We start from the raw sequence: 26,007 nt of genomic DNA, 5'->3' as shown, positions 1-26,007 counted from the left end.
ACCCAAACTTTGCAGTTCGGGTCCACTCAACACCAGTAATAACCTCTTCAAACCACACAGGCAAAGAAACCAAACCATCAATGGGCATAATAAACTATGTGCAATGGTGTAACTAGGAAAGGCTAGCAAAATTGTGGTTGTGGCCCCTCCACTCAAAGAGTTTTTCGGGGTGAAGCTTCTCTCTGCTTATTTAAAGGACATCAACCACCACATTTAGGGCGAGTAGACTGACCCCAAACAGATGCTCGTTATCTTAGGTGTGATGGGGAACCGCTGCTGTCATGCTCCGGGTCATCTTCTATAACGAAATATGCAGTTATAAACTTTATACAAATGAGCCGGAGGTGCTCACCATTGGGCTAGCCGAGCGCCTCTTGGCTAATTCATGCACGCCCCCTCATCTCTATACATTCTCGGCACTGGCTGAGAGTGCTGCAGACAGCCGCTGACATCACATGGCTGTCTGCTAATCTCACACATTCCCGGGAACTTCCTTGCACAGCTGACGAAGGACAGAAGTGTGGCTGCACAAGAGAAACACACGCGCGACTCTCCCGGCTCCGAGGATGTATGTAGATGAGGGGGCATACATAAATCATGTTCCGACAGAGGCTCTCAGCTAGTTGAATGGTGAGCACCTCCAGCTCATTTGCATAAAGTTTATAACAGCATATTTCAGTATAGAAGACGGCCCAGAGCATGTCAGCAGGTGGTCCCCATCACCCCTAAGGTAACAAGCACACGTTCGGAGACAGTCTACCACCCCTAAATGTGGTGCTAGATGTCCTTAAAGTGATCTTGTCTACACAAGGAATGGCTCAACAGGACAAGAAATCAACTGTACAGTATTCAGTAAATAGAATCATGGTGATGAAGATGAAACAAGGGTGGACAATTCATATTCATATACAAACACACCATACATGGTGGAAGAGATGAGGGAACCATTTTCTCTTAAGGCAGTAGGAACTGCAGTACAGTCCTGTATTAAAAGGGAGCAGCCAACTACTTGTATCTATTGCATCCCTGAATGTGAGGGTTATTAGGACCCCTGATAAAATTCTGGAACTTAGAGGTCTGCCGCCATAGTGCAGGTATAATCGGGTTAGAATCAGCAATGTTACTACTATATATTTGATACAATTTAGCATCAGCAATGTGACAGGGTGGTCAGGGACTGGATTCAGAAGGTAGAATATAAATGGGACTATACTGTTTTCTTTTTCCTGAAAGTTCTAAAAAAGGCAATAACTATAAAGGCTGCTAAGAAGTCACATGTGGACCCTTGTCCCAGAGGGGAACTTTTATAAATAAACAACAACTTTTTGTATCCAACAAATGAGTATTTTGAGGGTCCTATCCAGAAATCATTGAAAATATATTTAGTCTTCTGTTCATTGAAATCATGAAATTCTCCTTATTAACATACATACTCTTTTGATGTCACTGATATTTTTATTCAGAAAGGCTTTTATTTATCCAAAACATTCTCCATCTGCTTGATTTTCGTTTTTAGATATGAAATAGATGATTTTTTTTCTGAAATAGACCCACATAGTTTTCCAGTCTTCCCAATCCTCCAGAGCAGTGAAGGAGAACCTTTTTTAGGCCGAGTGCCCAAACTACAACCAAAATCCACATATTTTCCGGGAAGTGCCAACATGGCATTTTAGGCAGTAACTTATTGTTACCTGTTCTTCCGCATCTTTCAATCGTATCGACCCCCTGAGGCCACCAATACAGTAGAAAGAAGGCGGGAAAATTCAGACTCTTGTTCTAGCTTCTCTCCAGGGTCTCTGTGTAGAGGAAGAATGGTTGATCCAGCAAGAGGACCTCCAAAGATAATGCAGTTCCGTCCACACCTTCTCACTTTTCCCGCAGTTCCAAACAGCCAATGAAGTGTCGCTTTACAATAGCGCTAAGAGCAGCATCCCTTAAGTTGCCTTGGACTGCAGGAAGATTTGGTGGATTTGGTCCTATTTGGAGACCTCCTGGGGTGATGCTCTGAGTGCCCACATAAATGGCTCCGAGTGCCACCTCTGGCACCCGTGCCATAGGTTCACCACCACTGCTCCAGAGGTTAAGTTTAAGGACCATCATGCTTCCTTGAAGTTTTCCTGCATCTAATCATACCGCTTTTCTTCGTAGCTTTCTTGAAGCTCGTAAGACAGAGATCATATGATGTTATAAAATGTACATATAACACACCAATAACATGTCAAAATAATAACAGGGTTATAGCTATTCACTGGTCATGTGGCCACCACTCCATGTCTGATCATCTAAAGCTTCATCCTTTTGATTCTGGTGAACCGATCCATGGTGGATCTTCCATATTCATTCATCATATTGTCCCAGAAATGTGCCTGTAATACGCTTTTGTGACCCTGAGCTGAATGATGAGTACTCATATGGCATTTTTCTTAACGCAGTATACAAGATATTCCAACTTCATTCTGGCTTGGAGTAACAATTGAACCCTGATGAAAGTTGGCACGTCTACTGGAGAATAATGAGCTATTGTCTCACCCCCAACTATTTTTAATTGTAAGCTCAGATTTGCCTTTGTTTTATTCCATAGCCGTTGTGATATCAAATCCAATTTTTGCTACCCTTAATCCTTCAAAAACATCCAAATATCAGGCTTGACACGTTGCTAATTACATATTCTATTAATTTTGTTGCAAATTGTTTCGCGTCGTGTTTCCCCTCTCATTACCCGGCTATCAGTTTTCCCATTCCTTCTAATTCTCCTCCTCCCGACTGCCCTCATAGTGTAACCCATAAGCATTTCTGCTTTCATCTCCTCTTCATAGTATATGTTGTTGAGAAAATGAATGTTGTCTTGGTTTTGTGTTTCATCGCCCAGGCAGTGAAAGATCCCTCTCATTTCTCTGTTAGTGCTCCCAGCCCTGGCAGCTGTACAACTTCTCCCTCTCGCTCTCAGTAAGAAGTGTGATTATTCCGGGGCCCTGGGTGAGAGATAGACATATGTGCTGAGATGACATTTCGGTTATACATGATGCCATTAAAATATGATAAGAATGCTATTAACATTAATAATCCCTTTCATTGTTGTATCATTTAGGGAGCAAAACAAGCCATTAAATATTACAGAATCATTCCCCTTTGATAGCTGCAGGGAGGGGAACATTTGGTCGACATTTGTATCCATGTTTTCTTCTCTCCGCAACCCGTCCCACTAAAATTTTTAAATAAATGTTCTAATGTTCTTCCCCAGAAATGGTTTTTTGCTCGGTGTAATAATAAATGACTCTAATGAACGTGGACGTGAGATGATGAATCCGTAGTGTATAATCTTTCTCTACAGCCTGTGGTGCCTGTGGTGAGCTGCGAGCATTGGCAGAACATAGAAGGGTATTGAATGGGTTCTGCTTGACATCTGAGCAATTTCTTCTAGCTTTGTAGCCTTACGTAGGGAATTGTATGGTATATGGAATATGGCTCTTGAAGTTACAGTTCTAGGTAAATTCTGATTATTGTAACCAAGGATTGATATACTTGAGATCTCTGTACTGTATCATTCCAGGCCACTATCCTTCACTGGGCCCCTTTAACACTAGAAATATATATGATAAATCATTAGCCTTCCCCTAATGTAACCTAACATCTATAGGGAGATACTGTAGAAAAATCTCTCAATAGTCCAAGCTCCAGGATATGAAAGGGCATAGAGCTATTGCTGGAGAGTTTGTGTGTTGGTGGTGAGTAGTGAGAATTCTACTTTAATGATAAAGGGAAATGGAAATAAAAAGTTATTTTGATGTTACCATGAATATATAAAAGTATGTCTAAATAAATGTGTCACTATGACTAAGTGACTAAGAATGACTAAGACGCTAAGCATCGAAATGCGTCAACCTCGTGTTGGTTATGTGCATTTTTATTAAATAAAGAATGTCCATTATTCAAGCTAAGCTTCCTTGTGGAGTGTTGGTCCTTGGCTTTTTTGTTTCCTGTATATTTACCTGTCGGCTGAGGTTGGATTTGGTCCGTGCACCTGAGTTTTTTTCGTTTCTACCTATGTGAAGTGATGGTTTTTGCTCGATTATGTGGGACATTGTTCCATTTTCATCGTATAAACCAAATGGGTTTTCTGGGAATTCAGGAAAACAACTGGGGATTGGGGCATGATTGGTCAAAAAGAGAGAGTACTTAACATGCTCCAGCACCCGGGTTCTAGTCACGTGGAGGCTCCAGGGTCCAGTTGGGCAAATCAGCCTCCTCAAGTCTACATCAAGACTTCTTAAATGGATATACTTATGTTTTTTTTAATAGTTGTGACTTAAGGATATGAGAGGTCATCAAGATCATGTTGGTTGGGGCTCAACAACAGACAATACAAGTTTGATTTATGATATTGCATTTACTATATTGTACTTAGTATCCAGCAAAGAGACTTAAAGAGTGCTACTTTACATAGTTTTTATCTTTTTTATTAAGTTGTACAGGACAAGTCAAACAAATATCAAATATCCCCCATAGACTCTGTTTTTATACATATTCAGCTTTATTATATATATATATATATATATATATATATATATATATATATATATATATATATATATATATATATATAGTTAAATAGTCTAAATTCTATCATACTATGTGTAAAATATCCCGCCCTTTGGCAGGTGCCATAATAATAGAAGAATGAAAGTTATTAATACAAAAATCATAGGATATTTTACATACCTCCTACATCTACACACTGTCAAAACAGACAGTAAACATCACTTTTATGAAAAAGTGCATAAAACCTATAGATATAACTATTTTACTAGACAGGGCCCAAAAATGTGATAATCCTGGTAAGTATGTGCCCATTTGGAATAAAGTGCTACTGAGATGAACGCCAACCATCTTATATGTTGAGTAACAGAATGTTCCAAGGACTGATATTTATTTCCCTTTGTGGATTTATTAAATGTTTCAATACTTCCACTTCCATTAAATTTATATTTTTTTTAAGATCTCAATGACATACAGTATATAGACAAGTCACTTCTTTATGCTTTTGTTCAGTACCATGCACGTCATCATAGTTCTTAGAGTCAGTACATTTTCAATGACAGGGACTTTACTTATGTATTTATAAAGTACCTCCATCTACATTCATCTTTCAGCACATTTTAGCCCATCATCTAAAGCGGAAACCTTATTTAACAATGAACTGTGAAAAAGTTTTAGGCAGCAGTGAAAAAATCTGTAGTAGGAATGCTTTAAAAAATGGAGATTTTCCCAGACAATCACTTTAGTTCAGATGCCGGTCATTCCTCTGCAACAATAAGATGCATCTCACACCGAGAAAGGCTTCTGCTGTTCTATGCGCTTGAGCCCAGATTGTTCTTGACCTTGGATTATGACTCTCCGCTTATTCCACAATTTGCTAGAACAGTTTTTTGCCCTTACCTCAGACTATACTTGATTATTATTTTGCCTGTTCCTTGCATATATCTTTTACGGATGTAGAACTTCTCAAATCCTTCATCACTTCCAGATATCCTTCTATGCCGAATATTGTTCTTAATACCATTGGCTAGATGTTCGGGAGTAGTTGTCCTGCAGCAGAAAAAAATATGTACAAAACTGTGTATTAAGCTATGCTCTTTAAGGGTACGAAAGTGTAACACCCTTAAAGGGAACCTGTCACCAGGGACCTAATTTTCGCTAAAGACAGGTCTTTCTCTAAGCATTTGCATTACAATATAATTGGGTGTTACAACTTACCTGGCATCCTGACATTATCCTATGTGTAGTTCCAGGGGTTGGGCTTGGGTTTGGATGCATTTAAAAGAACAGGTAACTTGTCGGTGCTGTACACTGCCCCATCTTTGTGCTCCTGTACAGCTCCTCCCTCCTGCTCCTTCACAGAGCACACTGTCTGGTGAGATGACACCAGTGGGGGAGGGAGGAGCTGTACAGGAGCAGAAAAGGGCGGTTGAGAGTTGGGGAGTCTGCAGCACAGACAATCTTCATGTTGTTTTTTGAATTGCATCCAAACCAAAGCCAAACACCTAGGACTACTCAGAGAAGAGATGATTGAATTTTTCAAAAATTTTATTCGCCGAATTTTCCAACAAAATTAGATTCGACCCGAATCGAATCATGGAGAATCACGTTAATAAACAGGTATTTCCTGGCTGCAGACAGCCTGGTGGGTGTTGCTGAACATTGTGCCATGCTTAAATATACATAGGGAGCGTGGTTTGGTCTTCAAACAATGCTGTGTTTTAGTATGACACGCACATGACAGCCGCCGCTCTGAGAATTGCTTCACTCTTCAATTACAGGGGCCCTTACAGGGGCCAACTTCACCAAATAAGTGAAGCGAGAGCACAGCCTGACAAGGTAACGTCTGTGCCAGCTCAAACATCAAAGAGTGAAGCTTTTAATCTTTCTGACAGATGAAATGAAGGGAAAAACCATAGTGGCAACGTCATAGAGTGGTGGAGGGTGAAAGGAGTGGAGGAGTCAGCATCAGCATCATGAGGTCAGAGAGTGGCACAATGACAAATTCTGGAGCCGGCAGCAACATGGTAGGCCACAGTGTGGCACAATGACAGTGTGTGGAGGTGGCGGCAGCAGCATGAGGTCAGAGAGTGGCACAATTACAAATTCTGGTTGTAGCAGCAACATGGTAGGCCACAGTATGGCACAATGACAAAGTGTGGAGGTGGCGGCAGCAGCAGGAGGTCAGAGAGTGGCAGATTCACAGTGTGTGTAGGTGGGCAGCACCAGTAGCAGAAGCATGAGGCCAGAGAGTGGCACATAGCAAATTCTGGTGATGGCAGCAACATGGTAGGCATGGTGTGGCACAATGACAGAGAGCAGCAAGAGGTCAGAAAGTGACACAATGATAGAGTGTGCAGGTGGGTGACAATTTCAGTCCCAGGTAAAGATGGTGGGAGGCAGATGGAGCAACTAGCAGCAGATGTGTGGCATCAGGCGGGTGGGAGCATCAGAATAGTGGCTGCAGCAGGAGGTTAGAATCCAGGCTCATTTCTCAACCTTTTGGATGGCGTCATGGCTGATCTAATCTGATGCATTAGGCATTGGTGAGTTGAAATCCTGGCCGATCCCAGCCTGATTCATTCATCCTGACAAAGGTCAGTCTCTCCACATTACAGGTGGACAAGCGGGTTCTCCTTGGGGTAACGTTGGCCCCCGCCGCACTGAACACCCGCTATGATGCCACACCACTGGCCAGGCAGGACAGCTTCTCTACTGCAAACTCTGTAAGTTGCGGCCACACATCAAGTTTGGCTGCTCAGTAGTCCAGGGGATCCTCTACCTGGGGTGGTATAGTGCTGCCCAAGTAGTGCGTTCAGAGATGCTCTTCTGCCTACCTTGGTTGTAACGGGTGGCGATTTGAGTCACTGTTGCCTTTCTATCAGCTTGAACCAGTCTGCCCATTCTCCTCTGACCTCTGGCATCAACAAGGCATTTCTGCACACAGAACTGCCGCTCACAGGATGTTTTTTCTTTTTCGGACCATTCTCTGTAAACCCTAGAGATGGTTGTGCGTGAAAATCCCAGTAGATCAGCAGTTTCTGAAATACTCAGACCAGCCCTTCTGGCACCAACAACCATGCAACATTCAAAGGCACTCAAATCACCTTTCTTCCCCATACTGATGCTCGGCTTGCACTGCAGGAGATTGTCTTCACCATGTCTACATGCCTAAATGCACTGAGTTGCCGCCATGTGATTGGCTGATTAGAAATTAAGTATTAAGGAGCAGTTGGACAGGTGTACCTAATAAAGTGGCCGGTGAGTGTATACTGTAATGCACATCCTTAGAGAAAACAGAAGGCAGATTTGCAATGCAGCTGTAATAGGTTTCTCTGACCTTTCTTCTGTAACAATGAGGTCCCTGGTGACGGTGCCTTTAAGTCCAAAAATACAAGAGTAGACATAACATTGTCATTTCCAGGGTGTTCTCATCCATAGAAATGTTGGTTGAACTATCATGGAACTTGGCCTAACTGGATAATTTTGAACTATACATCTTTGTACAACTTTTACAACTTAATTGTTACTTTCTATTTTTGATTGATGGTCATGTACCTTTAACTGAGCATAGGATGATTTACAAACCACTGCTGCAGATCAGCAGCTGCCTTAAGGTGGAAATAACAAGAATTCGTTTTTTTAACACATATGTTTGTCTAACACCAAATTCAGGAGATCATTTATCAAGTGAAAGTTGTAAGAAACTAGTCATCGCCTTCACAGCCTTCTCTCCTTACTCAACGCTGTCATTCATTATACCAGACACCTAATGTATTATGGCCAGCAGCCAGCCTCGTTGAGGAGGCCGAGTCCTGACTACATCTTAATATGCATGTTTTGTGATATCTACTTTTACTGACACAAAATAATACCAATATATTACTAGTAGTAATAAAATATAGTAGTAAAATATTCCACTTCTTAACCAGTCCCCACAGTCTACTGGCTGTCTTCAAGCCTCGTGCATGCATGGTCATACTTTCCTTTCGCATTCACACTGGTATCCAGCCGGTTGCGCAAGGAAAGTATGATTGGGAAACATGAGGGGTGAGGTCACTAGCTCTCTGAGGATGAGGGGGTGGAATAAGGGGGAATATTGACAGTGGGGGCATGCATAGATGATGAGAGCCAAGAGGCACCCTGGTTTTGGTTAGAGCACCTCGTGCTCATTTGTATATTTTTATATAGGATTTTATATGGAATCCAAATGTTACAAAACTGATTAAAAAACGGTGCCATTCCCTTGAGAATATAACAAGCAGTCTATATTGGTAAGATTGATTGATAGATGTCCTTTAATACTGGACAGGAGTCCTTGCCTCATACTGAAATATGATTCAAGGAACTTTGCCTGCCAGTTGAACTGCAGCCCCGGCAATGTAAGAACTACAACTGGCAGCATGATGCAAGGACTCCTGTCCTGTACAATGTGTTTAGTCTGTGGGATTGAACCAGCATGTGGCTTCATTTCTACGGGGTAAACATATTTGGCTGCATCTGCCTTACGCTAATAGTGTCGATTAGAGATGAGCGAGCACTAAAATGCTCGAGTGCTCGTTATTCGAGACGAACTTTTCCAGATGCTCGAGTGCTCGTCTCGAATAACGAGCCCCATTGAAGTCAATGGGAGACTCGAGCTTTTTTCAAAGGGACCATGGTTCGGGAATAAAATGTGTTAATTAATTGAAAAAGAATGTCTTCTGATAAGTTAGCAGATGTATACTAACATCTGCAATCTATTCTTCACTGTTCCGCGCGTATATTATCTCCCGACAAGTTAGCAGATGTGAAGAACAGTGAAGAATAGAATAAAAACAGTGACCACAGGATCATTTAAGTGAAAAACACAGTGAAGAATAGATTGCAGATGTTTGGCACATCTGCTTACTTGTCGGGAGATACACTGTCCCGGGATCCGCTGCTCTTCTTCCACTGAAGTCTCCCCGATGTCTCCTTGTCGCTGCCCCATGTCTCCGTGCTGCCGCTGCCCCATGTCTCCGTGCCGATGCCCCATGTCTCCGTGCTGCCGCTGCCCCATGTCTCCGTGCCGATGCCCCATGTCTCCATGCTGCCGCTGCCCCATGTCTCCGTGCCGATGCCCCATGTCTCCATGCTGCCGCTGCCCCATGTCTCCGTGCCGATGCCCCATGTATCCATGCTGCCGCTGCCCCATGTCTCCGTGCCTATGCCCCATGTATCCATGCTGCCGCTGCCCCATGTCTCCGTGCCGCTGCCCCATGTCTCCGTGCTGCCGCTGCCCCATGTCTCCGTGCCGATGCCCCATGTCTCCATGCTGCCGCTGCCCCATGTCTCTGTGCCGCTGCCCCATGTCTCCATGCTGCCGCTGCCCCATGTCTCCGTGCCGATTCCCCATGTCTCCATGCTGCCGCTGCCCCATGTCTCCGTGCCGATGCCCCATGTCTCCGTGCTGCCGCTGCCCCATGTCTCCGTGCTGCCGCTGCCCCATGTCTCTGTGCCGATGCCCCATGTCTCCATGCTGCCGCTGCCCCATGTCTCCGTGCCGCTGCCCCATGTCTCCGTGCCGATGCCCCATGTCTCCATGCTGCCGCTGCCCCATGTCTCCGTGCCGCTGCCCCATGTCTCCGTGCTGCCGCTGCCCCATGTCTCCGTGCCGATGCCCCATGTCTCCGTGCTGCCGCTGCCCCATGTCTCTGTGCTGCTGCCGCTGCCCCATGTCTCTGTGCTGCTGCCCCTGCCCCATGTCTCCGTGCTGCTGCCGATGCCCCATGTCTCTGTGCTGCTGCCGCTGCCCCATGTCTCCGTGCCGCCTCTGCCCCCGTGTCTCTGTGCTGCTCCCCGGTGTCTCTGTGCTGCTCTCCGGTGTCTCTGTGCTGCTCCCCGGTGTCTCTGTGCTGCTCACCGTGTTCTGCAATGTCTTCTTCACACATATATATTGTTCTTCACATACTATTTTGTTTGCACCGTTCCGCGCGTATCTCCCGACAAGTAAGCAGATGTGCCGAACATCTGTAATCTATTCTTCACTGTGTTTTTCACTGTGTTTTTCACTTAAATGATCCTGTGTTCACTGTGTTCACTGTTTTTATTCTATTCTTCACTGTTCTTCACTGTGTTTTTTTAATTAAATGCTCGATCTCGAGCAGGGGAAATACTCGTCCGAGCAACGAGCCGTTTCGAGTACCTTAATACTCGAACGAGCATCAAGCTCGGACGAGTATACTCGCTCATCTCTAGTGTCGATTAATAAAGAAAACTATGCAGATTTCAAATAACACAGCTGCACAGTACTCTCTATGTCCTACACTGCAGTGCCCTACTATACATTTTTTATTTTCTTAACATGCTGTATCAATACACATACAAAAAAATGATAGGATATTGTATTAAATTCATTTTATGAGAAATTGTTCTGTACTCTATATGAATTAAAGGAAATCAACCACTCAAAAAACACAAAAAAACTAGAAATACTCACCTCCACTCCTCTTCATCTTGATCCCGGCAGTGTCCGTGGCTAGTCTTGACACGTCTGGATCACCTAGAAAGGAAACTTATATCAAGCAGCATGGAGCAGAGCACAAGATGTCCGCAGCTCCAAGCTGCTAATTATGCACGGCCTCGCTACCTACCTCTCCTATGCTGGGAGCATGGAAGAGTGAGGAGATGTCACATGAGAGGCCTGAATTCAACTCCCTCTCTCAGCATGGGATAGAGAGGTGGCGAGGGCTTGCATAATTAGCAGCCCGGAGCACCGGACATCTTGTCCCCGCCCTACGTGCTGCTAATTATAAGTTATTTTTTAAGGTCATCCCGGCATGTGAAGACTTGCGAAGGACAGCAGCGATATAAAGATATAGAGGAGTGGAAGTGAGTATTTCTATGGGTTTTTTTTGTTTTGTTTTTGTTTTGTTTTTTGAGGGAGCATAAGTGTAATTTAGACATATTTAGGGACAGTATTTATTTTTAATTACAGCTTTTGAAATTCTTATTTAGTTTTATCTATGTGTACAGTAACTCATATTGACAGCCCTTCTTGGCAGACTTTTCTTTATATTTGCTTGTTGATGCAACACCTTGAGTATGCAGGAGCCATGTGCTGGGTCTGGTTGCCCAACAGATTCCAGTGATATAAACCCTTCGGTCTCCTTGATGTAGTTTATAGGCTTGTTCACATGTTGAACTCCATAAACTGTCATAGATATTTTAAGAAGTTAGATTAATTCTATCTGTCATCAGAAATGTTTACATGTGTCTGTTAAACCCCATCTGTTTGTATATGAGGAGACGTAGTTGGCACATGGGAAGTGTTATAGAGGGGGAGAAGTCACACTTTGAGACTCTTTCAAGCGCAAAGTGAACAAAGTGAGTTTGAGTAAAATAAATAAAAATGAAATGCACATATAGAGAACAAACATCATTGCAATGCAAAAACATGCCGAGACTGTACAAAGGTCATTCCGATTTAGTTGAGAGGCCTCCCCCCATCTTTAATCTCCTTCATTTTGTGTATTTTCTTTTTCTAACTTCTCAGAATCATAAAGCCATATCTTTTTTTCTTTTCCCATACAAAGCGCCATATGAGGGCTTATTATCTGTGGGACAAATGTCTTTTCCAAGTGGCAACATTTAATATTCAGTGTAATCTACTGAAAAAAAATGGAAAAATGCTGCGCTTATTTGACTTTTGAAGCATATTTGACAAAAAAAAATTTCTTCATGTATTTTTGTGTCAACCCTACCGGGCTGGTTACATATACATAGCTATATACATATAGGGGCAGATTTACTTACCCGGTCCTGTCACGATCCCCGAGGTGCATCCTCCGATGAGGATGAAGTCCGGCACGATTCTTCAAGATCGTACGTCCATTTTCCTGCATCTGCCGCTTCCTCGCTGATTCCGCCGGAGTTCACATTCTTTTTGTCTTGCGACACAATTTGAATTGTAAATCCTGCGCTCAGTCTGAATAAGTTGGGTTGTCCGTCGGCCATGCCCTCCGATTTGTTTCGCATGCGATTGCGCCAAAATCCGATCATGTGCACCAAAAACCTCACTTAAAAGCAGTGCAAATCTGAAATACTCAGGAAACCCCACGAAAATGCGCCGTGCAGACCCTTTGTAAATGTGCCCCATAGTCTCTGGCCTCTTGGTGTATCCAGTGCAGGACTGTGTATTCAGATATTATGCCAGGCATTGCCCCTGGATTACACTAATCGCTAATGTGCCATATATCAACCCTCTCTGTGACCTCGTATGGCTTACTCCACAACCCTCCATGCCCACTTGGATACCGATCACAGATATACCAAATTAATTTAGTTTTGTTGTGTCTTTATACCTTAGAAAAAGCATTGCAGAAAATGTATTTGCATTCTTATGGCAACCAGTTCGCACATTCCCACTTTACGACACAATGGGGGAGGTGCCAACTGGAACAAACATGTACCATCACTGTATAGGTGCCACATTTAAGTTCTCCTACTGCTCTTAACCACCAAACTACCAAGAGTGGTTCAGGCACCGATGAGGGCAGTAAATATCTGTAGTAATATATTCAGAACAATTTTTGGTGCAATTTTTTTGGCACAGTTATTCAACTTGTCTCTTTTTTTGGGTGCACACAAAAGTCTGGCACTTAGCGGTTTTTCTGTGCCTTATCTGGCATTCTGCAGATGTTTGCAAGGCATCATTATTTTGCACCTAAAAAGTCCCCACAAAGTTGCAAAAATAGCAGGCGTACTTGGAAAAAAACCTTCCTTTTCATTACTGGAAACTAGGAAGCAAGGAATGTTCTGTCACCTTTTCTCAGTGTAGCTTCCTTATTGGTCGCAAATGGGACCTACTTTGTAGGTTACCCTTTATGCTTACCTTCTCCATGGTGTCCAATTGTTTCACTCAAAAACATGCCTCTGTTTGTATACAGAGGCAAGCACGGTCACCCATACACTGCCGCTCCAGAATCAGCATTAGATTCAATGCTGTATCTGATGACCAGAAGTTGTTGGATTGAAATGCCATTGTTTTTGCCGTTGAGTTCCCATACACTTGAATTGTAGTGGAGCTCATCCACAGCACAGAGAATGGAGTTGTTCTATCAGCTTTATTCTCTTGTTGATTCCAGCCAGAATATGATGAGTGGAGATCCTACAAGTTGTACCTAGGTGGTTTATCTCTAATAAAGGCAGTCCCCGGGATACGTACAAGTTTACTTAGGTTTGTTCGTAAGTTGAATTTATATGTAAGTTGAAACTGTATAATTTCTAATTGTAGTTCCAGACAATTTTTTTTTGCCCACGTTACAATTGGAGTTCAACATTTTTTGCTGTAATGGGACCAATGATTAACAATAAAGCTTCATTATAGACACCTTACAGCAGATCAATGCAGTCTGGGACTATAGTAAAGTAAAATTGTGATGTTTCATATTGTATGGCCTAATACTGGGAACAGAACATAACTACAGAGGTAGCAGACATAGCAGCTGTCCAGAGGCCCCATCATCTGACCGGACACACTAAAAAGTGGAGGAGGTGCACCATTATATACATGATATAATTATATACATATACCATTATATACATTGTACAACATAATATGTATGTAACATATTTGTGATATATATACATATATATATATATATATATAATTGTCACAAATTTTTGTGGGGTTTTTTTAGTGAGAAAAAAACGCTACTCTAAAGTCATGCAATGGCGGAAAAAATAGACCACAGAGTGTGCAACGAATGCAAACTTAATCGTAAAACAATACCACATAGGAGGTTGTGTATGTGGGTCCATTGCTACTACAGGGGGAAGTTTTTGCTTAATTTTGAAGTCTTTGCTCAATTTTATGTTTGCGGTATCTGAGAGTTTTCTGTGCAAAAATATTGCTAAAGGGCAGAAATTGAGCAGATGTTAAACATACGTGCGACTGGTGCAGTCTATTCACATAGAGCACACACAGCTGACACTCACATCAGAAGGCATTTAACACTGCACATACACCGCACTATAAATTCGAATGGTTGAAATCTGCCCATAGTAGTTGTCTAGCACATAGACAACTGCTCAAAATTGTTTATAGAACTTTATATGTGTGTATATGCTCAACATGATTGTGATTGTGCAACACCCTCGCCGATGCAATGGCGAAGGAGTGCTTGCGAATACGTCCCACAGCATGTCATCACATCACACAGGGGACATTGCAGTGGTAGCTCCTGCCTGGCAGGGCAGGAGTTAAGTGTTTTGCATGATGCTAGATCTGTTATCCAATGATCTGTGTTACATCCTGTCCTCTGTAAGCTGAGATGTGATTGGAGGAGCAGCCACCACCTGACCAGAGGAGTTACAAAACCCCTGGCCAGGAATGTTCTAGAGAAGTCTCTGAGAGAAGTCTCTCTCAGGAGAGAGAGGAGAGAGTCTCTCCCAGGAGGGAGAAGAGAACAGGTCCAGTCAGACCCTCTGGGTCTGCAGGGCACAAGATCAGAACAGCTAGAGACTAGTTTAGCCTAGCTCAGATGAGAAGAGAAGCAGACTGGGAACTCCAGTCCAGAATCTATTCAGCCAGCATACCAGATAAGAGCAGGAAGAGCCTAGCCCCTGCCTCTGAAGAGTGGAGCTAATAGATTAGCTACTATAGTGAGGAAAGGGGTATCATCCTACCTTCAAGGGTGATACCTGAAGCACTCCAGGACGAGCTGAAGCTTCCTATTAGGACACAGCTACCTCCCCAGCCTGCCCTCTGCATCCAGGCTGGCGACCTATCTCCTGTGGCTTCCTCCAAAAGCATCTCAGCGCTCCATCACTCTGTTAAAGGCACGTTGCGGAAGTTCCTGTCGGTTCCAATAAAGAACTGTAAGTTGTTTTTGTTCAACCTCTGCCTCCGTCTGGTCCCTGCTACTGCAACTACTATCATCACAGGCACCCTGTCCACTACACAGAGACTCATCCTCTAGAGACCAAAGGGTTGCCCCAGGGAGATCCGCTATAGCAGCCTCTCCCTCATCATTTCTTGCCAACACCACCCTGCTGGAGACCTGCCAGGCTGTAGGACAGCCCTCCGGTTCCCCCATACCAAGCACCGTGACACTAGCGTGCCTAGGCCGCAACCGCCAGCCACTCAGGTACTGTGGGCCCCGGCTGACTCCAGGCCCCGAGAAAAGGCTAGGCCCCGGTGGGGGATGTTGCAAGTGGCGTCACGAACAGGATTGATACTTCTGTGCCTTATTACGGCATTAAAGACTATCCTTTATTACAAAGACTGTGCTGCCTAACCCTGCTGCCATTCGGGTTTAGGCCCAAGTGATTGTGTGTTTCTGGATTGAACTGTGTTAATGCTGCCACGTGCTGTCGAGCGCCGCTCCAGCACTCAAGAGGTTAATCCCTGCAAGAACTGTACCAGCTCTGCTACATCCGGCGCTGCCGTGCCTGAAGATTTTACCTCAGAAACTGTGGCGCAGCAAGTAATTCCAGCCCGCCAAAACCTTCACTGGCGGGAAACCCAGACGACACACCAAGCTCCACCCACGCGCGAAGGGCGCGAACCCCGCCTCCTGTGGCGCAGGAAAAATTTGAGCCCGCCACAGCTCTTGTCGGGAAGGACTTGGACTCCTCCCTCTGGCGCGAAGCGGACTTCCTGCCCCGCCTCAACGAAACGCCAGAACTTGTGCGGATCTTGGACAGTGAGGTCAGCATCATGTGGGGTCCTCCGCCATTCCCTTCTGTGGAGCGTCCCGAGTTCTTCGAAGTGTTGGAGACCATGGTTGTGGTCTCTGCGCAGCCGGTCCGGAGGCCCTTTGCTAGGCACCGGCTGCATCGAGGACGGACCCGAGCCTTCGTCACCAGGAGGTATGTCCAGACGGTGATGGAGTACCAAGTACCACCCGGGCGGTTCCTCGTGCCTATCCCGGTTACCATGCCGGTACCGCGGGCCCACGTGGAGGCGCCATGTGGGGAGGCCCCGACTCCTGTCGAACCAGCGCCTGGGCCTACTGCTGCCGTGCCACCTGCTCCGAGGCCTACTGTCCCTACTGTTCGGCCTGCTAGCCCTGCTGTGACGGTTCCTGATCCTCCGGCTGCTCCTGCTCCTGCTCCTGTTTCGGCACCTGCCCGACCACCACGGAGATCCGAGCCTGCACCGGAGCCACGAGCCCCAGCACCGGCACCTCCGCAGCCTCGAGGCCGATGTGAGGCCGTCCGCCAGAGACTCCAAGACGCTGTCTCGGAACAGCGACGCCGCGAGAAGGAGGCCCAACGTTACATGGCCGGCCGATCTGCAGCTGGAGCCTGGGTGGAAAAGAACCGCACCACCGGTATGGTCCGGTTCTTCGACAAACAACGTGGCTATGGCTTCGCCACTCAAGACTACACCGGACGGGAGGTATTTATTCCCCGCCGGTCTGTCAAGAGGCCTGACCTGCCAGAGAGCCTGCACAATCTGAAGCCAGGCGAGTGCATTGAGTTCTCCCTGCAGGAGGGGCCCCGAGGACCCTGGGCGGCTGGTGTGATCCGGATCCCGGACTCCGATGAGGACCGCTACTCATCTTACGACGAGCTGTATGAGGACGACAAGTGGCCGGAATCCCCGAACACCTCTTCTTCCTCGGCTGCGAGCCCCCGGGCGGTGACCCACGTGAATGCTCCATCCACGGTGATCGTGAGTACGGGCCCCATTGCCATCCATGGGCCGGGCATGATCCAGGGCTCCACCCCCTCCGTTTCTGGGGGAGTATTGCCAGGTCCCGCGGCTCTTCTGTGCGAGATGACATCCCGGCTAGTGAACCTTGTCCGGAGGTTCCAACGAGGCCCACTTCTCCGCTTGCCGGTTACCAATGGGGTGATGACCCGGCCCCAGAAGAACCGGAGCTGGAAGGAGCCGCGGCGCTGCCTCAGGTTCCTATTTATGTCTTTCTGGACCCCTCCGTGGTCCCTGGCTCAGTTGAGCCCCCGGCTGGAACAGCCGACACCCCGGGCGACAGTGCTCCTCCCCCTGAAGGTCCGGAGGATGTTGCTGCATCTGCAGTACCCGCTACTGCCACCGGGTGTCCCCAGCCGGCACCTACTCCCGCTGAGGATGCACAGGATTCCCTACTGACTTTGGATCCTGTCCCTGCTGAACCCAGCGAAGATGCATCTGACTAACCCCTGAAGGGCTGTAGCCCTCTCCAGGTACTATGTCCATTGTAAATATTTATTTCTGTCCTTACTCTATAGAGCCAGAAACTGTCCTGAGACTCTCACCCTTATTTATCTCAGTCAAGAGATTTTCCACTGTCATGTGCTATGATAGCGCCCTCCCTCTGCCACAGCAGAGATTCTTTCCAAAGGACTCTGTCCCTCTACACATAGAGGAGACCCTTTGGATCTCAGTGCACTTTTCCCCACCTCAAGGGCTGTACCCAGAAGATGGACTTTGCTATTAAAGACCTTCTGTGAGACTTTTGCCAGATACTACCAGGAAAAGTTGCCATGTAATTTATTATTATTTTGCACTTAATGCCTTTCCTTTTAGGTATGGACATTATGCTTGCACTTTTTTTATGCCTTTTCCTTTTCAGGTAAAGAGACATTTATTCTGCTACCCTGAGTAGCCTACCTCTGTAACGTTTGTAACGTTTTAAGATGTGTACCCATTGGGCTCCTAAGCCAATGTGAATTTACCAAATATTTGCACACTGTCAATATATGCCAGTAGTCTGCATTAACCCTTTCATAGGCTTTACAGGTTGTAATGTGGCTGTGTCGGACCGTCTTTTTGTAAAACACTGACCGCTACCTTATCCCTCAAACCGAGGTTTGCACGTGGGGGTAGTCCGTAAACTGCGGGTCTTTAGGGGACCAGGGGTGTTACAGAGATAGCACCTGGATGCCGCTCATACTATGGGTAAGGATGTCAGTCAGGAGGTACTCGTGTCGCATATGCTAACGCAATGCAGATAGACACACTATATAATTGCCGCCAGGGAAGAAGTGTTTACATAACAAATATACAGGCCTTGGTGCAAGGAGTGGATTACAGGACATGACACCACACCTTTCCTACTGTACAGTTCGGTTTAATGGCGTCAGCGACCAACTGTCAAGCACTTACATGTTTTGTCTTAGTCCGACACCAACCCAGGTGCCTGTCTCCAGGACCATGGGCGGTTTGTCCCTACACCTCACATAGCCTGCACTTCCCCGAAGTGCCCGTATCCACCTCTGCTCCCCCAACCATCTGTAGTCGAGCCGAGGGCGGCTCTTTCAATTGCCCCGGGGGTATGCAACACCCTCGCCGATGCAATGGCAAAGGAGTGCTTGCGAATACGTCCCACAGCATGTCATCACATCACACAGGGGACATTGCAGTGGTAGCTCCTGCCTGGCAGTGTTTTGCATGATGCTAGATCTGTTATCCAATGATCTGTGTTACATCCTGTCCTCTGTAAGCTGAGATGTGATTGGAGGAGCAGCCACCACCTGACCAGAGGAGTTACAAAACCCCTGGCCAGGAATGTTCTAGAGAAGTCTCTGAGAGAAGTCTCTCTCAGGAGAGAGAGGAGAGAGTCTCTCCCAGGAGGGAGAAGAGAACAGGTCCAGTCAGACCCTCTGGGTCTGCAGGGCACAAGATCAGAACAGCTAGAGACTAGTTTAGCCTAGCTCAGATGAGAAGAGAAGCAGACTGGGAACTCCAGTCCAGAATCTATTCAGCCAGCATACCAGATAAGAGCAGGAAGAGCCTAGCCCCTGCCTCTGAAGAGTGGAGCTAATAGATTAGCTACTATAGTGAGGAAAGGGGTATCATCCTACCTTCAAGGGTGATACCTGAAGCACTCCAGGACGAGCTGAAGCTTCCTATTAGGACACAGCTACCTCCCCAGCCTGCCCTCTGCATCCAGGCTGGCGACCTATCTCCTGTGGCTTCCTCCAAAAGCATCTCAGCGCTCCATCACTCTGTTAAAGGCACGTTGCGGAAGTTCCTGTCGGTTCCAATAAAGAACTGTAAGTTGTTTTTGTTCAACCTCTGCCTCCGTCTGGTCCCTGCTACTGCAACTACTATCATCACAGGCACCCTGTCCACTACACAGAGACTCATCCTCTAGAGACCAAAGGGTTGCCCCAGGGAGATCCGCTATAGCAGCCTCTCCCTCATCATTTCTTGCCAACACCACCCTGCTGGAGACCTGCCAGGCTGTAGGACAGCCCTCCGGTTCCCCCATACCAAGCACCGTGACACTAGCATGCCTAGGCCGCAACCGCCAGCCACTCAGGTACTGCGGGCCCCGGCTGACTCCAGGCCCCGAGAAAAGGCTAGGCCCCGGTGGGGAATGTTGCAATTGTAACTTACATGACAATACATACAATAAATACAGGTGGTCCCCTGCTTAAGAACACCCGACTTACAAACGGCCCTTTGGATATTGGTAATTTATTGTACTTTAGCCTTAGGCTACAATAAACAGCTATAACAGTTATCACAGGTGTCTGTAATGAAGCTTTATTATTAATCCTGGTTCTTATGGCATTTTGACATTTTTAATATCTAATTGTCACAGAAACCCCCAAAAAATTGACTGGGGGTTACAATTATAAAATATACAGTTCCAACTGACATACAAATTCAACTTAAGAACAAAACTACATAACCTATCTTATACGTAATTTTTAATATTATATTTTTAAATTGGGGAGCCTGCTATGGGGCCCTGCCTCTCCTAAATACGCCTCTAACCGGGAATATGCTGAAAAACTTTTAACATTGTAACACATTAATATATGGGGTTATACACAAGCCATAAATCTTCATGCTATGGGTGAGGTACAGTAAGGGATCTTCAAATGAATTATTTAAAAGTCACTTGTGCCATTGACCTCCGCTAAACCACGAGAGCTCTGCTCTCATCCACCTCTTGTAGCTAATCCGAGACCACTGGGGACTTACGGAAGAGATGAATTAATGTTACTGTTCTTGGCAAAGCGGTTACATTTGTTTTCCCCATGGTGACTTGACTTGATTCGGCCCTAATATGTAAGAGGTTTATTTGTTGGAACACTTACGGCAATCTAAAAAACTTGGTATTGAGAAGAACCTTGAATCAAGAAGGTTTGAAATGATTACATGTACGTTAGTTTGTGTGTAAAACTCAACAACCTTTATCCTCCTACTGGTTTACTGTATTATGGCATGTATAGCAATTTCTTCAATTTCTAATTGGCTATTAGTTAAAGGATTTGTTCATTCTTTTAGTTGACCTATCTTCAAAATAAGCTAACTATATCTGTCCAATGCTGTGCCAACACAAAGATAAGCTTTAGCCTAGAACAACACAGAGCATGGACCAGGAAAGATCTCTCTGTGTTTGCATAGGTTTCCTCCGGATCCCCCAGTTTGCTCCCACAATCCAAAAACATACTGGTAGATTGATTCGATTGTGAGCCCTGTTAGAGATTTTTATCTAGGGCTTAACTGCCCTTACTTCAGTTGTACAGGTGACTTTAAAATTAACTCTTTCACGACTGCCCCGGGGCTTGAACACAAACCAAGACACACGTCAGTCTCTTAGTGTATGTAAAGATCTTCTCTCTCGTTTAATCTCTCAAATGCCTAATATCACAGACATAAGAGTCATCAAAGAGGCGTGAATAGAATACTGCAATGCTATTGGCCATAATGAATTTACCAGCAAATTCTTGGAAAAGGTTAATAGGCCTTGTTCACAGACATGTTTATACTCATTTCCCTGAGAAGAAAGAGATAAGCTGGCGCTAGAACCAAAATATAACAAAAGATGACGGACAGACTGGCTTCTCGTTAAATGTCAAGGGAAAAAGTTGGCAGGCGAGCAAACAGGTTACATAAAATGAAGTTTGAATCATGTGCAAGTTTTTAGCCGAGTCTGAAGATACTGCAAGGGGGCTGCATGTCTTACCCAACCAATAAGATACTGATGACCTCTACAGAGCCACGAATACAAAATACTGGAAAAAATACAAAATAGAGCCATGCATCTAGAGGTTGCACAAGACGTTTTCGCAACTATATGATATGGAGGTATGGAAGCCTGGTAAAATGATATGCACCAAAGTTATCAAACTTGACTTAATATTTCAGTATGTTAATATTTCACTCACACCATCATGCTAAACACATTTTTTAAGTTTTGGGGGTTTCAAAGACCTTACAGCAACAAGGAATCCCAATATGTAGGTTACTCTGTGTGTATAGTCACATCCTACGTAACATAGGCGTCATAACTAGAGCAATGCAATGAGGTAACTCGGCCGACTATGTCCCAGTCTACTCAGCACATCAGAAAACCAAAACATAAGGAACTTTCCTATGTTCAGTGTAATGTTTCAGAATTTAAAATCACTGAGATTGGAAATACGTGTGATAATAATCTATTCTTAAAACATGATTATATATTGGGTTTGTGCCTCTCATATTACACATTGCATGGAAGAATTTTGATGGAATAGCAAGACAAAACAAAAGCAGAAGAAAAGGGAAATTGACTTTTCAAAGACTCTTTGAATTTTGCCTGAAAGTGACCCTCCAAATGATGTTATTGTCTAATTTCAAAGAGACCGAGCACTGCTGCTTCTTACCAATATTAAAAGAGAAAAAAAACTTAAAGTTAAAAGATAATAACAATGGCACCAGCGCTTCTGCTTCATCACAATGGACTCAGAGGTGAAGAGGCCTCGGAATTAACAAATACTGAAGAAAATAATTTAAAAGGTAACAAGTCTCAATATTAAATTCCTATTTTGATTGTTATAACAATAAGCTGACTCTTCATAACACCATATAGTATATGCATACTAAGCAGAGGCTTCAGTGTTACACAGAGAGTAACTCTTTACATGTTAAAAATAGTACGTATCTGTGTGTTTTTTGACCATTTAGTAGAAATTCTAAATATATAATCATTATGATGGATGTAAAGCAGTCCATGTTTGCTACTGATTTAAAGCACACTGGCTCAATAGTATTGTTGTTGTAAAGCCTTGTTGGACTTCAGGGTTTTTATATGAACAAGGTCAACATTTTCTTGTAATTTGAATGGGTTTCCACTTGAAGCTCCTCTCCCTGAGCCTGAATCTGTATTTAGTTTGTTTGAGTTTCCTCCTGGACCTCCCACTTTCCTCCTGAACCTAATTCTGCGAGTAGTTTATAAGAGATTCTTCTTGAACCTTAATCTGTATGTAATTTAAGAGAGATTCCTCCTCAATCCCCCCCTTTTCCTCCTGAGCCTGAATCTGTATGTAGTTTATGAGAGTTTCCACCTTAACCTTCTCCTACTTTTCCTGGACCTGATTATGTATTCAGTTTGTGCAGGTTTCTAACGAAACCGTCAAAGGAACCTGTCACCAGATTTTTGCTGATGAACCTAATCAAACCAAATGAAAGCTTCCTATAGCATTTTACTACCTCTTGCCAACTGTTATTAGCTAAAAAATATACATAGATCCTATCTCAAGAAAATGAACTTTGTAATCCTACCTGGCACCCTTCCAGAAGTCTCTCAGGTAATCAGCTCATGTCTACCGGCATCCCCCTCCTTTCAACAGAACTGAGGATGGCGTCAGCCAGAGGGGGGGAGGGGGTGAGGGACATGCCGGGAGACATAAATTAAGAGAAACACTTCTTCACATGAATAACAAGTGTCTCTTTTGACTCATTGCTTCTTTTGCAGGGTAACAGGTAGTCGTACAAAGTTTATTTTCTGAGGAGAGGAACTATGCGGTTTTTTTAACAATGTGGACATCAGCTAGTAAAGTGCAGTAATCTGGTGACAGGTTCACTTTAAAGCTTTACCAGGAGGGTCCTTAAGACACATTATTACCCACATGGGGTATGTGCTTTTCTTCAGATGTTGAAAAACCTGTATATTATGTACGGGAGTGGAGCATTTTGCCAACGGCTGAAGAGAATTTTTGAGCTAAAATAGCTAAAATAGCATTTACCTTAAAGGTACCCAAAGTACATGTAGTAATCTGGTAACTAAAACTCTATTCATCCTACTTTACTGTCTACAAGGCCATGGAAAGCTACTATTTGGCCACCTGTGCTGCAGGTTCTTCATCTGGTTGTACACCAGCCATTGTTGAAATCTAAAATATAATGTTGGGTGAGTATTTGCTCATCCTTTAACAAATGTACAATTGAATTGTTAAATAGAACTAAGCAAGGTAGAAAGTTCAAGACTATTAACAGAGGAATTAAAAGTTCAGCAACCTCGCCTCTTGCTCCCAGGTACTTAGCAGGGTTTCCTTAATTGGTCTAAGCTTCTGTTTCAGATGCTGTGTTATTCTATCTATAGTAAAAACTCCCTTCTCAGCTTACCTGGAACACACATTCCTAAGGCACTGCTGCCAAAAAACCAGCGGATTGATGTGTGCCAGGATGCACAGCAGTTATTGGCAGATGGGTAACCACCATGGTCTACAGCAAACACAACAGCAGGTCAATATTAACCTTTTGAACTTGGAGGCATATGCAAAAATTTATTGGTAAGTAAAAAAAAATAAAATCTGACCTTTGAGAGTAATGAATTCAGCTGGCTAATGGAATATGAGCAGAGCAGCACAGATTATTTATTGTGGCTGCTGTAAGTAATTTATAGGTTCCATTAAGACATAAATAAATATCTAGAAATGTATAGAAGGTGGTTGATATCTATACCAAAATTATGTATTTTCAGATCCTAACGTAGAGGGGGATGTCATAAATAAAATAAAATAGACTTACATTTGATGGTGTCTGCAAATATACTGTTGTAAGCAACATAGCCTAGGGCAGTGGTGGCTAACCTATGGCACTGGTGCCAGAGGTGGCACTCGGAGCCCTTTCTGTGGGCACTCGGCCACCACCAGCGATGACTGCAGGTATCTTCCTACAGTCCCAGACAGCCCAGGACTTGCTGCGCTCAGTGCTATTTTAAAGTGACAGCACTATCTGGGACTACTGGAGGGGTGGGAAGGTGTGGACAGATCTGGATTATCATTGTAGCTCCTGCTCCGGCCCTGACAGTTCTTCCTGTTTATGGGACCCTGGAGGGAAGCTACAATTATCATCCAAGTTTCTTCTATTTTCTGCTTTTTTGGTGTCCTCAGGGTGTTGGTATCAATGAAAGCTGTGACAGAGCAGGGAGTTTAAATCACTAATTACATTTCTGTATTGGCACTTTGCGATAAATAAGTGGGTCTTGGTTGCAGGTTGGGCACTCGGTCTCTAAAAGGTTCGCCATCACTGGCCTAGGGTATGGAAGGAAGCAAGGTAAAACTAGACCCCACACCTGACCCCGCCTCCTTAATGCCACTGACTCCACCCCATTGTGGAAAATCTGCCCTCTGTCGACTCCTTTGAGACCTCAAATCTACCAGATGAAATCCATAATGTTGCATAGCGCTGTCACCTCATAAAATCATTGTACCTCATTGCTGTTGTGTACAGCATGCGGAATCTGATCATCTGTCAGCCAGTCAGCAGCAGAGAAAGAAGAGTTGCTGGGAACGTGGGAAGATGATTATCTAGTGTTCATTATTTTTGAAGAAACCCTCGGCAATCGACCTAATAAACCACTACCAGAATATTGTCAAGCAGCGTTAGTTATTGTTTCTTCCATGGCCCTGTGTGGTGGCATCATCCAGAGAATCAACTTTGAAGTGAGATGTAAATTGGTTGTATAAAGTCAAGGAGGTGGGGATTTTAACACTGAAATCAAAGTGGGAACTGTGAACTCCTCCTTCTCTGTGATTTTCATTACGCATCAAACTTCAGGAGATCTGGTTAGGGATGTTTCTTGATGCTGGACCATAAATTACAGTGTAGGGGGCTTTCTGAGGAAGAGAGAGCTTGACTTCAGTGTTAAAATCTCTTCCTCCTTGACTTTAAACAACCAATTTACATCTAACTTTAAAGTAGATTTTCTCAATGATTTCACCATACTGGGTAAAGAAAGAAACATGACAACCTACTGGTGGTGGTTTCTTAGGTCAATTTCTGCTGACAGATTCCCTTTAATTACACTGTAAAAATTAGATGTGGCCACCCAAAGAGGGGGTACACTATGAGAGTGGGGAGATGAGGGGACCAAACTATGAGATTGGAGAGTAGAGGCTACATATTGTAAGAAAGAGATGATAAGGGCCCACAAGATGAAAAGGGAGATGATAAGGGCGGCACTATAAGGGGGGAGATGAGAGGGATCAAAATATAAGGGGAGATGAGAAGGCACAATATGACACAGAAATAAGAAGGGCATTTTGAAATATATTACAAGTAGATCTGGAAATTTCATCCATGAAAAAAGATGTGTTTAGAGATAAACCCTTGCTACTCACTGGATACAAGCATTTCACTCTAAACATATCTGCATTCAGGGAGGAGACTCTTGAGATGAACTTGAAATGCATATCAAAACACCATTAAATTGTATTGAACAAGGCTTTATGCAGTGTTCACACTTTTTGCTTGCATTGTGTTTTAAAGGAAGCAAC

At 44.4% G+C, this 26,007-nt stretch overlaps 1 long non-coding RNA gene across 1 annotated transcript in view; it reads right to left on the bottom strand.

Moving 5' to 3' along the window:
• Positions 1-1,504: 1,504 nt before the first annotated feature.
• LOC140128924 (uncharacterized) overlaps positions 1,505-26,007 on the bottom strand; it is a 78,672-nt gene continuing 54,169 nt past the window's right edge. Inside the window, exons 2-3 of the long non-coding RNA XR_011855190.1 lie at positions 5,437-5,586; positions 1,505-2,972 (exon numbers count right to left, since the gene is read on the bottom strand). This is a non-coding gene — a long non-coding RNA (uncharacterized lncRNA). The remainder of the gene's footprint in view (positions 2,973-5,436; positions 5,587-26,007) is intronic.

This window comes from Engystomops pustulosus, chromosome 4 (assembly GCF_040894005.1).
Source record: "Engystomops pustulosus chromosome 4, aEngPut4.maternal, whole genome shotgun sequence".
In the NCBI taxonomy this organism is placed as follows: Eukaryota; Metazoa; Chordata; class Amphibia; order Anura; family Leptodactylidae; genus Engystomops; species Engystomops pustulosus.
Note: the sequence above shows the minus strand (reverse complement) of the source record. Positions and strands in the feature narration are given on the sequence as shown.